Here is a 12,922-nt window from a genome sequence, read left to right as displayed (position 1 = left end):
TAATTAATTAATTTTTGGCTGCATTGGGTCTTCGTTGCTGCACGCGGGCTTTCTCTAGTTGCGGTGAGGGGGGTGCTGCTCTTTGTTCCAGTGCGTGGGCTTCTCACTGCGGTAGCTTCTCTTGTTGTGGAGCACGGGCTCTAGGCGCGGGCTTCAGTAGTTGTGGCTCGTGGGCTCTAGAGTGCAGGCTCAGTAGTTGTGGTGCACAGGCTTAGTTGCTCTGCGGCATGTGGGATCTTCCTGGACCAGGACTACGAACCCGTGTCCCCTGCACTGGCAGGCGGATTCTTAACCACTGCTCCATCAGGGAAGCCCCCTCGTTAATTTTCTTTTTTTCTCATCCTAGTCAATGTTCAAATCTCCCCAGCTGGACCCAAAATGTCTTCTATAGCTGATGTGCTCTAATCAGTATCCAATCAAGGATCACACATTGCACCTGGTGTTGCATCCTGTAAGACCTCACCTTAGGTCCTTGCTGGCTGGTGGCTGGATACATCAGTTCCTTGTCACGTGGACCTCTACATAGGGCTACACACAACATAGCAACTTCTGAGAGAGAGAGAGAGAGAGAGAGAATAGAAGCTGCATTTTCTTTTGTAACCTAATTTTGGGAGTGACTTTTCATCATTCTTGCTGCATTTTATTCCTTAAAATCAAGTCACTAGGGCTTCCCTGGTGGCGCAGTGGTTGAGAGTCCGCCTGCCAATGCAGGGCACACGGGTTCGAGTCCTGGTCTGGGAAGATCCCACATGCCACGGAGCAGCTGGCCCCGTGAGCCACAATTACTGAGCCTGTGCGTCTGGAGCCTGTGCTCCGCAACAAGAGAGGCCGCGATAGTGAGAGGCCCGCGCACCGCGATGAGGAGTGGCCCCCACTTGCCACAACTAGAGAAAGCCCTCGCACAGAAACGAAGACCCAACACAGCCATAAATAAATAAAAATAAATAAATAAATAATAATTAAAAAAAAAAAAAATCAAGTCACTAGATCCAGCTCACACTCAGAGGGTGGGGATTACACAAGGACTTGAATACCAGAAAGTAGGGATCATTGGGAGCCGTTTCAGAGCTGCCTACCAATATGTTATAGATGGGAAGATATATAGTAATTTAAAGGGCACTTTCACATATATATACGAAGGCAAATACTTCTACCTCCATTTTATGGATGAGAAAACAGCCTCAGGGAGAGCTTCCTTTTTCATCCTATCTAAAGTATGTCACTCCAGTTACCTTTTATTACATGTTAATTTCCTACAACACACTTAAAAAAAACAGACTATTTTTAGAGCAGTTTTAAGTTCACAGCAAAACTGAGTGGAAGGTAGATTTCCCATATACACGCTGGCTCTACACATGCACAGCCTCCCCCAGTAACATCCCCCACCAGAGTAGTACATTTGTTACAATCAATAGAGTCTGATTTTGACGCATCATTGTCCCCCGAAGTCCATAGCTCACATTAGGGTTCACTCTGAGTGTTGTATATTCTATGTACAACAATTGAACTCATTCCACGTACAATAATTCTATGGGTTTTGACAAGTGTGTAATGGCATATACCCACCCTTACAGCATCCTACTAGAATAGTTTCACTGCCCTTAAAACCCTCTGTGCTCTGCCTGTTCATTCCTCTCTCCCCTGCAACCCTTGGCAACCACTGATCTTTTTACTGTCTCCATAGTTTTTTTTCCCAGAATGTCTTATGGTATGGTATATTCATACAATATGTAGCTAGATTCTGCAGTACACTTTCCATGATATATAATTTTCTTATTCATTTGCCTGTTTGTTTATTATCTGCCTCCCTGGACTCGAATGCAAGTTGCATGAGGGCAGGAACCTTGTCTGTCTTTTTTACTTACCATTGTATCCCAGTACCTAGAATTGTGCCTGCTACCTAGTAGGCATTAATGAATATTTGCTGAATATGTTTTGAGGTTTCTCCATGTCACATTCTGATTGGAATCCAGGTCCCCCTGACTTCACAGCTGGATCTGTTCATTACACTGCACTGGGAAGGAAAAAAGATGATGGGACAGGGAAGGGGAAGGGCAGGAGGAGTGAAGGCAAGAAAGGAGGAGGGTAGGGGGCAAATAGCTTTTCTTCAAACACACTTAGTTAAGGGGGCAGCTCTGGAAGGCTATCCTTTCCCCTGAGAGCCCTGCCCCAGCAAGAATCCTTGTTCCGGTTCTTCTCAACATGGTTGACAGAGGCTCACGTTTGTTTTTTGTTTGGATGTTTGTATTTTAATTTTATTTACATTTCTAGAACTGTTTAAAATACAGAAAAACACAAAGGATAAAACAATAAGTACCTATATCCCTATCATCCAGAATTTAAACTTTTTTTTGAATTTTATTTATTTTTTATACAGCAGGTTCTTATTAGTTATCTACTTTATACATATTAGTGTATACATGTCAATCCCAATTGCCCTGTTCATCCCACCCCCCAACCCCCGCTGCCACTTTCCCCCCTTGGTGTCCATACGTTTGTTCTCTACATCTGTGTCTCTATTTCTGTCCAGCAAACCTGTTCATCTGTACCATTTTTCTAGGTTCCACATATATGCATTAATATACGATATTTGTTTTTCTCTTTCTGACTTACTTCACTCTGTATGACAGCCTCTAGATCCATCCACATCTCTACAAATGATCCAATTTTGTTCCTTTTTATGGCTGAGTAATATTCCATTGTATATATGTACCACATCTTCTTTATCCATTCATCTGTCGATGGGCATTTAAGTTGCTTCCATGACCTGGCTATTGTAAATAGTGCTGCAATGAACATTGGGGTGCATGTGTCTTTTTGAATTATGGTTTTCTGTGGTATATGCCCAGTAGTGGGATTGCTGGGTCATATGGTAGTTCTATTTTTTGTTTTTTAAGGAACCTCCATACTGTTCTCCATAGTGGCTGTATCAATTTACATTCCCACCAACAGTGCAAGAGGGTTCCCTTTTCTCCACACCCTCTCCAGCATGTGTTGTTTGTAGATTTTCTGATGATGCCCATTCTAACTGGTGTGAGGCGATACCTCGTTGTAGTTTTGATTTGCATTTCTCTAATAATTGGTGATGTTGAGCAGCTTTTCATGTGTCACGTTTGTTTTAAGCAAACAAAAAACTTTACCTAATATTAGGGAAGAACAAAAAGAAAACAAACACTGAAACTGCATGAACTGTAAAACAATCCAGGAGAGACTGAAGTAGAAAGTTTCCATTCTCACTACAGCTGGCTTTTTCTTTGTACTCTCAGGCTTGGGCCCTTTGTGGATCTTGCTCCCCAGATAACTGCTACCCAATTTCAGAGGGTTTTTTGTTTGTTTGTTTGTTTGTTTTTAATGATTTTGCAATTCCCTTGTATGCCTTCCGGGTTTCCCTGCCTCCCAGCTCCCAGCCTGTTTGCACCGGTGGGAGTGAGGACACAGTAGGATGCCCTAAGCATTAAAAAGATTATGATGATCCCTGTGCAGTGAAAAACAATTCAATCCAAAAACAATTCAACTGCAAACAAATTTAAGAAGTTTAAAAACATTCTGAACATTTCCATGACAAATTTGATGTTTAGGGGAAAAATGTCAAATATCAAATAAATAAATATTTTTCAGTGCCCTGTTTTGCTGGCACCTAGCACTCAGCATGCCTATTGAGTAAACAGTCACCGTTAACCCCCCGAGACCCCACCTCAGGGGCGAAATGTGAAACTTAGGGGAATCACAGTATATTGCCACTTTCCTCATTTGGAGTATTTTCCTGAATTGGCATTTCCCTAAATGTTTATCTTGAAAAATTTTAAACCTTTCTGTTGGTTTAAAATTGAAAGAATAGGGCTTCCCTGGTGGCGCAGTGGTTGAGAGTCTGCCTGCTGATGAGGGGACACAGGTTCGTGCCCTGGTCCGGGAAGATCCCACGAGCCGTGGAGCGGCTGGGCCCGTGAGCCATGGCCGCTGAGCCTGCGCGCCCGGAGCCTGTGCTCCACGACGGGAGAGGCCACAACAGTGAGAGGCCCGCGTACCACAAAAAAAAAAAATTGCAAGAATAATACAACTGTATATACCTTTCACCTAGATTCAGTGGTTGTTACAGTTTCCCCACATTTGTTATATAGATGTGTTTTCGCTGAACAATTTGAGTTAGTTTCAGACAGCAACTTCATTCCTAAATAATTCATCACGTACTTACCAAGAACAGAGACATTTCTACATAACCGCAAAACATTGTCACACTCGGGAAATTTAACATTGTTACAATATTATCTAATATATAGTCTGTTGAAAATTTCCCTAATTGTCCCAACAATGTCCTCATGACTAAAACAAACAAGCAAACAAATAAACAAACAAACAGACTTCCCTGGTGGCGCAGTGGTTAAGAACCCGCCTGCCACTGCAGGGAACACAGGTTTGATCCCTGATCCGGGAAGATCCTACATGCTGCGGAGCAACTAAGCCCGTGTGCCACAACTACTGAGCCTGTGCTCTAGAGCCGGCGAGCCACAACTACTGAGCCCACGTGCCACAACTATTGAAGCCAGCGCGCCTAGAGCCTCTGCTCCACAACAAGAGAAGCCACCACAATGGGAAGCCTGTGCACCGCAACGAAGAGTGGCCCCCTCTCGATGCAACTAGAGAAAGCCCGCATGCAGCGACAAAGACCCAACGTAGCCAAAAATAAAATAAAGAAAGAAAATTAAAAAAACAAACAAACAAGCAAACAAAAAACCCCCAAAACCTCTGGGATCCAATCAAGCATCATGCATTATATTTAGTTATGTCTCTCTAGTTTCCTTAAAACTGTAACATTTTCTCAGCTGCACATTTCTTTTTCTGGCATAACATTGATATTTTTGAATAGTTCAGGCCAATTGTTTTAGAAATGTACCTCAGTTTGTCTCCTTGGGATCAGATTCAGTTTAAATATTTTTGGTAGGAATACGACAGGTGACATAGTGTCCTTAGTGCATCCCGTAGGGGACGAATGATGTCAGTTTGTCCCATTTTTGGTGGTCACCTAGCTAAGGTGGCATTCATGGCATTTTTCTTAATCAAGGAGGATGTTACCTTAGAGAGGAGGAGAGGAATGAGGAGAGCTGGAGGAAGAGTGAGGAGACCAAAGAGAAGAGGCCCAGAAAGGAAGGGCCATGATTGGTCATCATTTTTCCTGGGGCCAAGACTGCACAAAGTGACTAGGTGCTTCCTGCTCTCTGTTGCGGAGGCTTGGAGCCAGCCTGAGCTAAGCCAGAAGTGACTGAAGTGACTTTCTCCCCTCCCTTCTCTTCCCTTAAGCCCAAGTCCGGAGCTAAGGGCTGAGATTCACCTGGGTCAAAACCAAGTTAAAAGAGAATCCTTGTCTTGAGTATCTGCCCCCCACATGTGTATGACGGTGCTGGCAATGAGCAGAGCAATAACTGATTCCTGGGAGTTGGTTCTCCGTCCTGGGCTTTCTCTAGGATCGTTTCTTTTGATCTTGATCTGATCTGAAGGATCAAGCACAATACAGAAGGGGAAATGCCATATGCTAAACACCACCTTTTTTTTTTTATTGATGACAATATCTATAACCACCTCTACCCCACATCCTTCTGTTCAGGGTTGATGGAAGAATTTGAATGAATTTGTATATATCTATGAGGCTTATGAGATGAGAAAGTTTGATATTTATTTATTTATTTATTTATTTATTTATTTATTTATTTATTATTTTTTGCAGTACGCGGGCCTCTCACTGTTGTGGCCTCTCCCCCTGCGGAGCACAGGCTCCGGACGCGCAGGCCCAGCGGCCATGGCCCACGGGCCCAGCCGCTCCGCGGCACGTGGGATCATCCCGGACCGGGGCACGAACCCGTGTCCCCTGCATCGGCAGGCGGCCTCTCAACCACTGCGCCACCAGGGAAGCCCAGTTTGATATTTATTAAGCATTGTTCCTTTTAGTCCGTCTTACCTCTATACACATATATTGGGTTGGCCAAAAAGTTCATTCGGGATTTTCCATATGAAGTTACGGAAAAACCCGAATGAGATTTTTGACCAACCTAATATAAAACTGACTTCCTGGACCATTTTTGGCAAGAGCAAAAGCAACTTTTTCCATAGTAACTACTTAGCCAGGGATTTTGGGAAAAAATGGGAGAATGGCCTGTGACTCTCTCCTTACTACTCTAGATGATTTTAAAGAAAAGTGTGGGCATAATGATATTCTACCACTAAAAATTTCAGTAGTATTTGTCAAAAAGAACATTTTCTTATTTTATAACACCAAAATAACATTATCCTCCCAACACAACTAAAACTATTCCATGTAATACGCAATACATCAAGCTTCCTCATTTGTAAGAAAGGTTGATTTTGAAGAGTTTGGGTTGAGGAAGGACTTGAAAAGCCCCCAGGAAGGAAGTGGGATTCTGGGACTTCCCTGGCGGTCCAGTGGTTAGGACTTTGCACTTTCACTGCCGTGGGCCTGGGTTCAATACCTGGTCAGGAAACTAAGATCCCACAAGGCGTGTGGTGCGACCCACTGCCCCCCACCCCCCCAAAAAAAAATAAGGAAGGGGGATTCTGAACAAGGACTGGAATTATACCTAACACCTATCTCATTATGGCAGGCCAACTCCAAGCTGACCCCAAATGATCCCCGTCTTCTGGTATTCATGCCCTTGGGTAATCCACTCCTCTGGTATATGGGCCGACCTAGTCACTTGCTTCTAGTTCACAGAACACAGCAAAAGTAATGAGATGGCACTTCTGTGATTAGGCTACTGGAGCCTGTGACTTCCATCTCGCTAGCAGACTCTCTCCCTCAGGCTTTGATGAAGTAAGCTGCCATGTTGGAGAGATCCATGTGGTAAGGAGCTGAGACCTTCAGTCCAACAACCTGCAGGAACTGAGTTCTGTCAATAACCACCTGAACTTGGAATTAGAGTCTTCTTCATTCAAGCCTCAGATGAGACTGCAGCCCTGGCTGACACCTTGATTGCAGCTCAGAAGCACACAGCAAAGCCATGCCCAGAGTTCTGATCTACAGAAACTATGAAATAATAAACATGTGCTGTTTAAGATGTTAAATGTGTGGTAGTTTGTTTTGCAGCAATAGATAACTAATATACTTATTTAGTAAAACAGCCTTGCATATGAAATTCATTATCATCCCTTTTTACCAAGGAGGAAACTAAGTCTGAGAGAAGCTTGATCAATTGTCCAGTGCACCTGTCATCTTCTTGGTTGCAAAAGCAGAAACAGACTCCAACTACTGTGAACAGCAGAGACATTTATTGGAAGGGTAGGGAATTACTTGCTCATAGAAGTGATGGAAAGGCCAGAGTACCAGGCTTAAAAGACAGGCAGGAACAAAGGGAAATTAGGCAGTAGGAACCATGGAAGACTCTGGTTCGGGGGGTCCTGCTATTGTCACTGGCTGCACTGCCACCGACAGCAGAATGAATTCTCGAGTGTTCTCGCTTCTTCACATCACCAGCTCCAGACTCAAAGCCCTTGGTGGGAGTGCCTGATCATCTGAGCTTGGGTCAGCTTTGCACATGTTGGTGGCTGGATAAGCTCACAGTAGATATTCAAAAATAGTGTATTCAACTCATAAACAAAAGATGAATCTGGCAATAGATGGAGGACTCCTCATGTCTCTGAGTCTCAGAAATTGACGTGGCCCTTTGCCTTAATGCAATGACATTCCCAGCCCTTCCCAGAATTTTTAAATTTCCCATACTGGCCCCTGCCCCGCCCCCAGCTTGGGTTGTAGATCGTAAAGTGACAAGCTGGGGAGATTAACTATGGGCTGCAGTATCAGAAACATGACACCAGAGGGCACAAGAGACTCAGAAATCTAAGGAAGACTGAGGGTACTGGAGCAGCGGAACCAGGTGGTAGGGAAGATTGAGAAGTCCGGCTTGATGGGGGCTCTGGTAGGTTGGGCTCTGGGAACTCTGAGAATGACGAGCAGTGGTGTGGGCACCAACAGGTTTCTCTTGTCTTCATGGCTCTGGCTGCACCCTCTCCCCACTGTTGGAGATTTGGGCTCTCCTAGTCTTTGCTCTGAGATCTTGGGAGGACTTTGGACTCCCTTTTTTTTTTTTTTTTTTTTTTTTTTTCTCTTTTTTTTTGCGGTATGCGGGCCTCTCACTGTTGTGGCCCCTCCCGCTGCGGAGCACAGGCTCCGGATGCGCAGGCCCAGCGGCCATGGCTCACGGGCCCAGCCGCTCCGCGGTATATGGGATCCTCCCAGACCGGGGCACGAACCCGTATCCCCTGCATCGGCAGGCGGACTCTCAACCACTGCGCCACCAGGGAGGCCCTGGACTCTCTTTTTTATGGCATCAATTGTCCACCTGTAAACACTCCCCCCCCCCATCAACTCCAGCTCAGCATTTGAATAGAGTGCAGGGGTGGGTTGAGGGGTGTGCCTATGGCCCTGAAAATGGGGCAGGGTTAGGGATGGGCAGTAGCTTCCCCAACCTAGAGCTGGCTATGGCAGTAGGGCAGGAGAAGGTGGGTTTGTCTTCTCCTCTGGAGGATAACTTCCAGGCACAGTGCCTGGCATGTAGTAGCTGCTCAATACATATTTGTCAGTTTTGGATTATTATTTGTTACAGATAAACCATGGAGAAGGAACCAAGGTAGGTCATTAGGGTACTCCAACTCCAAAACATTTTCTGGGTCCTTCAACTTCTCAGTAGCCCACTATTACCATCCTTGTCTAAGGCACAGATCTTTTCCACCTGAACCACTATAATAGCTTCCTAAGTGGTTTCCCTTGCGTCTCTTGATCCCTTGATTTATTCTCCATCCAGCAGCCAACATGATCTTTTAAAACCATAAATCAGATCATGCCGCTTCCAAGCATAACATCTTCCAAAGGTGCTCATTACACTTTGAATGAAATCCAAACTCCTCACCCTGGCTTATGAGATTCTACACCAGCTAGGGCATACCTCCCTCTCTGACCTCATCTTTACGCTCTTCCTCCAACACACTGGGCTTCAGCCTCCCTGACTTGCTTTCTGTTTCTTGAACACAGTGAGCTTGCTTTTGCCTTAGGACTTTTGCATTCGTTGTCCCCTCTGCCTGGATGCTCTTTACTCATATATTTTGCATGGATGATTCCTTGTCATTCAGGTCTCTATGTAAACATCACTTCCTCAGAGAAGAAGTTACTTCCTATCTGTCCCCTTTTCTAATTGTCATCATCGCACCTATCACCATCAACTATCTTCTCATCTATTCATTTGTTTTTTGTCTCCTCCCACTAGAAGGAAAGCTCCATGGGAATAGGGATCCAGTCTGCTGTGACTGTATCCCCAGCACCTACGAATAGAACAGTACCTGGCCTTAGTAGGCACTTGCTAAATATTTGAGGAAAGAAAGAAAGAATGAATGAATGATGGGGAGCTAAGGGGCTTCCCTGGTGGCACAGTAGTTAAGAATCTGCCTCCCAGTGCAGGAGACACGGGTCCCAGCTCTGGTCCGGGAAGATCCCACATGCTGCGGAGCAAATGAACCCCTGTGCCACAACTACTGAGCCTGCTCTCTAGAGCCCTCAAGCCACAACTACTGAGCCCACATGCCACAACTACTGAATCCTGCACGCCTAGAGCCCACGCATTGCAGTGAAGAGTAGCCCCCGCTCGCTGAGACTAGAGAAAGTCCGCGCACAGCAACGAAGACCCAGTGCAGCCAAAAATAAAATAAAATAAATAAATAAAAATAAAATGGTTAATTAAAAAAAAAAAGATGGGGAGCTAAGGAATGAGGAAGTTTGTATCCATCTGGAGTTTAGAGTCAATCATTTCATTCCCATGGGTGGTAGTGGTTCTGGGACCCGTGGTGGCCAAGGCCTCCTCCAACCTGGGACCTAGAGGAAGCCAAGAGTCTCTGGGGTAGTGGTGGTATCAGCAGCCATGTTAGGGGTGGTGAAGTGGACAGGGGATATACAAATGTGGGTTGTCTTTACACATTTTTCTTATTTTCCAAAAATGAAATGCACAGAAATCTGATCTTTAAGACAGAAAAGTCAGGGAATGATTATTTGCACTGTAAAAAGAATCTTTACCTTGTAAAATGGAGTAGGCAGAGGCTTGCTTAGCTGTTTCCCAAATGACCCAGGGAAGGCTCAGGGGACTCAAGCCCATCCATTAGTTATGTTCCAGGATGTTTCAAGCATTGTCCAGATACACTTATGGATATATAGAACTTGCATTTACATATAATGCATTCTTCTCCTAGGAATTTCCTCTTTCTGAAAAATGAGAGGTTGATAATTTCTGTGACTGTGACTGTGGTCTGTATTAGAAAAACCACAGTCATTGAGATCAAGCTAGACTTGGAGCAATAGAAACAGTTCGTGCCAGCTGCCTCCCTCTCTCTCTTTTTTTCTTCTCTTTGTCTGGGTTAAAACCTTCCAGCTGATCCCTGACTTGTTGTTTATTGTCCACCTCGGGATAGGAGGTCCTTTCTGAATACTTCACTTATTGTAGTGGTTCTCAAACCAGGTTCGGCAGGGCTGGTGTTCCCTCAGCTGGATCAAGGTGTTCTGCCATGAAAATTGATTAATAGCCGTCTTGTTGTGGTTCATAGAAAAAAATAAATTTTTCTCAACTTTAAAGTTTTCCCAATATATTTTTCTAAAACATTGGTGCCTATGATTCTAGAGTCTGTTAGATCTGGCATAGTACAACACTAGGTTTTTTGTTTTTTTTTTTCGGTACACGGGTCTCTCACTGTTGTGGCCTCTCCCGTTGCAGAGCACAGGCTCCGGACGTGCAGGCTCAGTGGCCATGGCTCACAGGCCCAGCCGCTCCGTGGCATGTGGGATCCTCCCGGACCAGGGCACGAACCCGTGTCCCCTGCATCGGCAGGTGGACTCTCAACCACTGCACCACCAGGGAAGCCCCCAACACTATGTATTTTAATATATTAATATTTCACCACGTTCTGCTAAGAGTACCATTTCTTCTAGGGGCTCAGTGTAAGTGTGAGGACCACCGTCTCCGAGATTCCATGTTTCCTACCAAGCTGCTCACCCACAAGCTCTTTTAAACAGCCTTGGTGCATTTCAGAGGGACGTGATCTGACTGAAAAATGTACCACACGTGCAATCTTCTCCCACGAAGGTGCTGGTGGAAGGCCCAGACTCCAACCCACGGTCTAACCTGGAGTCCCTGGCCCTCTACAGTTGGTCACTAGAGGCAGGTCTCACTCTTTTTGGGTCAGAAGCTACAGATCAAGGGCCCACCGTCCCCATCCTTCAATGCACTCCCCACAGCCAAAGGGGAGAAGAATGTTGCCACCTGTCAGCAAAAGAATGTCTGCTTCTGAGGGAATATCAGGGAAGGACAGGCACAACTCATGTCTGTGATACATACAGACAGAACCATAGTGAAGCTGAGTGGAAAGAGAAACAAATTGGGTTTCTGATCCACCTTCCATCACCAATCCGCTGCGTGATCGTGGGCAAGTCAATTCCCATCTCAGGGGCTTGGTTTTCCATAGTGAGTAGAGCACAGTGGTGACACACACAGACTCTGAAGCCAGACAGCACGTGTTCAGAATCTGGACCTACCACTTTCTGACCTTGGAATTATTGACCTTCTCTGTGTCTCATTTTTCATGGGAAAAGTGAGGTACATCCTCACTCCAAGGTGAGGACAATAATAGTAGCATCATGAAGTTATGAGGATTAAATGAATTATTTTATGTCAAGGGCTTAGATGACTACTCAGCACAGAGTAAATGATATATAAGTGCTTGCTTTTTAAAAATAAATAAATAAATAAATAAATAATTTCTGGCTGCGTTGTCTTTGCTGCTGTGCGCGGGCTTCTCATTGCGGTGGCTCCTCTTGTTGCGGAACACGGGCTCTAGGTGCATGGGCTTCAGTAATTGTGGCCCTCGGGCTCAGTAGTTGTGGAACGCGGGCTCTAGAGCGCAGGCTCAGTGGTTGTGGCATATGGGCTTAGTTGCTCTGCGGCATGTGGGATCTTCCTGGACCAGGGCTCGAACCCCTGTGCCCTGCACTGGCAGGCAGATTCTTAACCACTGCGCCACCAGGGAAGTCCCAGTGCTTGCTATTTTGATGACTAAAAGTATACCAGCTGAATTAGATAATCTTTCTGACTTCTTCCTATTCTAATATCCTATAGATTAAATTTTAATAATTGAATATTCCCCATGTGCCTAGCAGTAGGTCATGTCTCCTATCTGTAAAATAAAGGGCTGGAATCATTTTTAAGGCCTCAGTAGTGCTAGAAACAGACCCTCAGTGTAAGGTGCTGATGGTGGGGATCAAAGAAAGGTGCTGATGGCAGCCCTGCCCTCCAGGAACCAGAAATGGAATTCAGGAGACCAGACTAACACACCAGCCATACACTAGGGTAAAGGAGGCCAGTGTGACTTAAAGCACCCAGAGATGGATCCCTAGCATATTTCTTTGGCTTACTTGGTTGATGTCCAAATTTTTTTTTTCATTCCAAAATAAAATGAAGGACAAAGGCTTCCATTCCAAAATATAAAATTTCATAACACACCCATTTCTTTTCCTCAATTGTCTTTTGTATTTTCCCCTTACAGCCCATAAACATATTATTCTAAGAGATAAATGGTACATACTGATTTCAGACTGGAAAGGAAATTTTGCCTGGCTACTTGAAGGGAGAAGTCTGGCAAAAAGGCCCCAAAGTTCAAATTACAGGCCAGGCCTGCACAACTGAGACTCATACATGGCAGAGTAAACTAACTATTTTTCATTTTCATTTCCCATTTTCAAACATTTTAACCAACATTTTTCTAGCGCATCCTGAAAATCCTGTAAGAAAGACAAGACAGATAGTTTTATCCCTATTTTATAGATGAGGCTCCAAGGGAGTGAGTGATGATTTAGCCAAGGTGGATAGTTTGCAATCATATATGC

The sequence above is a fragment of the Mesoplodon mirus genome (assembly GCF_964341445.2).
Source record: "Mesoplodon mirus genome assembly, chromosome: 11".
In the NCBI taxonomy this organism is placed as follows: domain Eukaryota; kingdom Metazoa; phylum Chordata; class Mammalia; order Artiodactyla; family Ziphiidae; genus Mesoplodon; species Mesoplodon mirus.
This window is presented reverse-complemented; position numbering follows the sequence as displayed.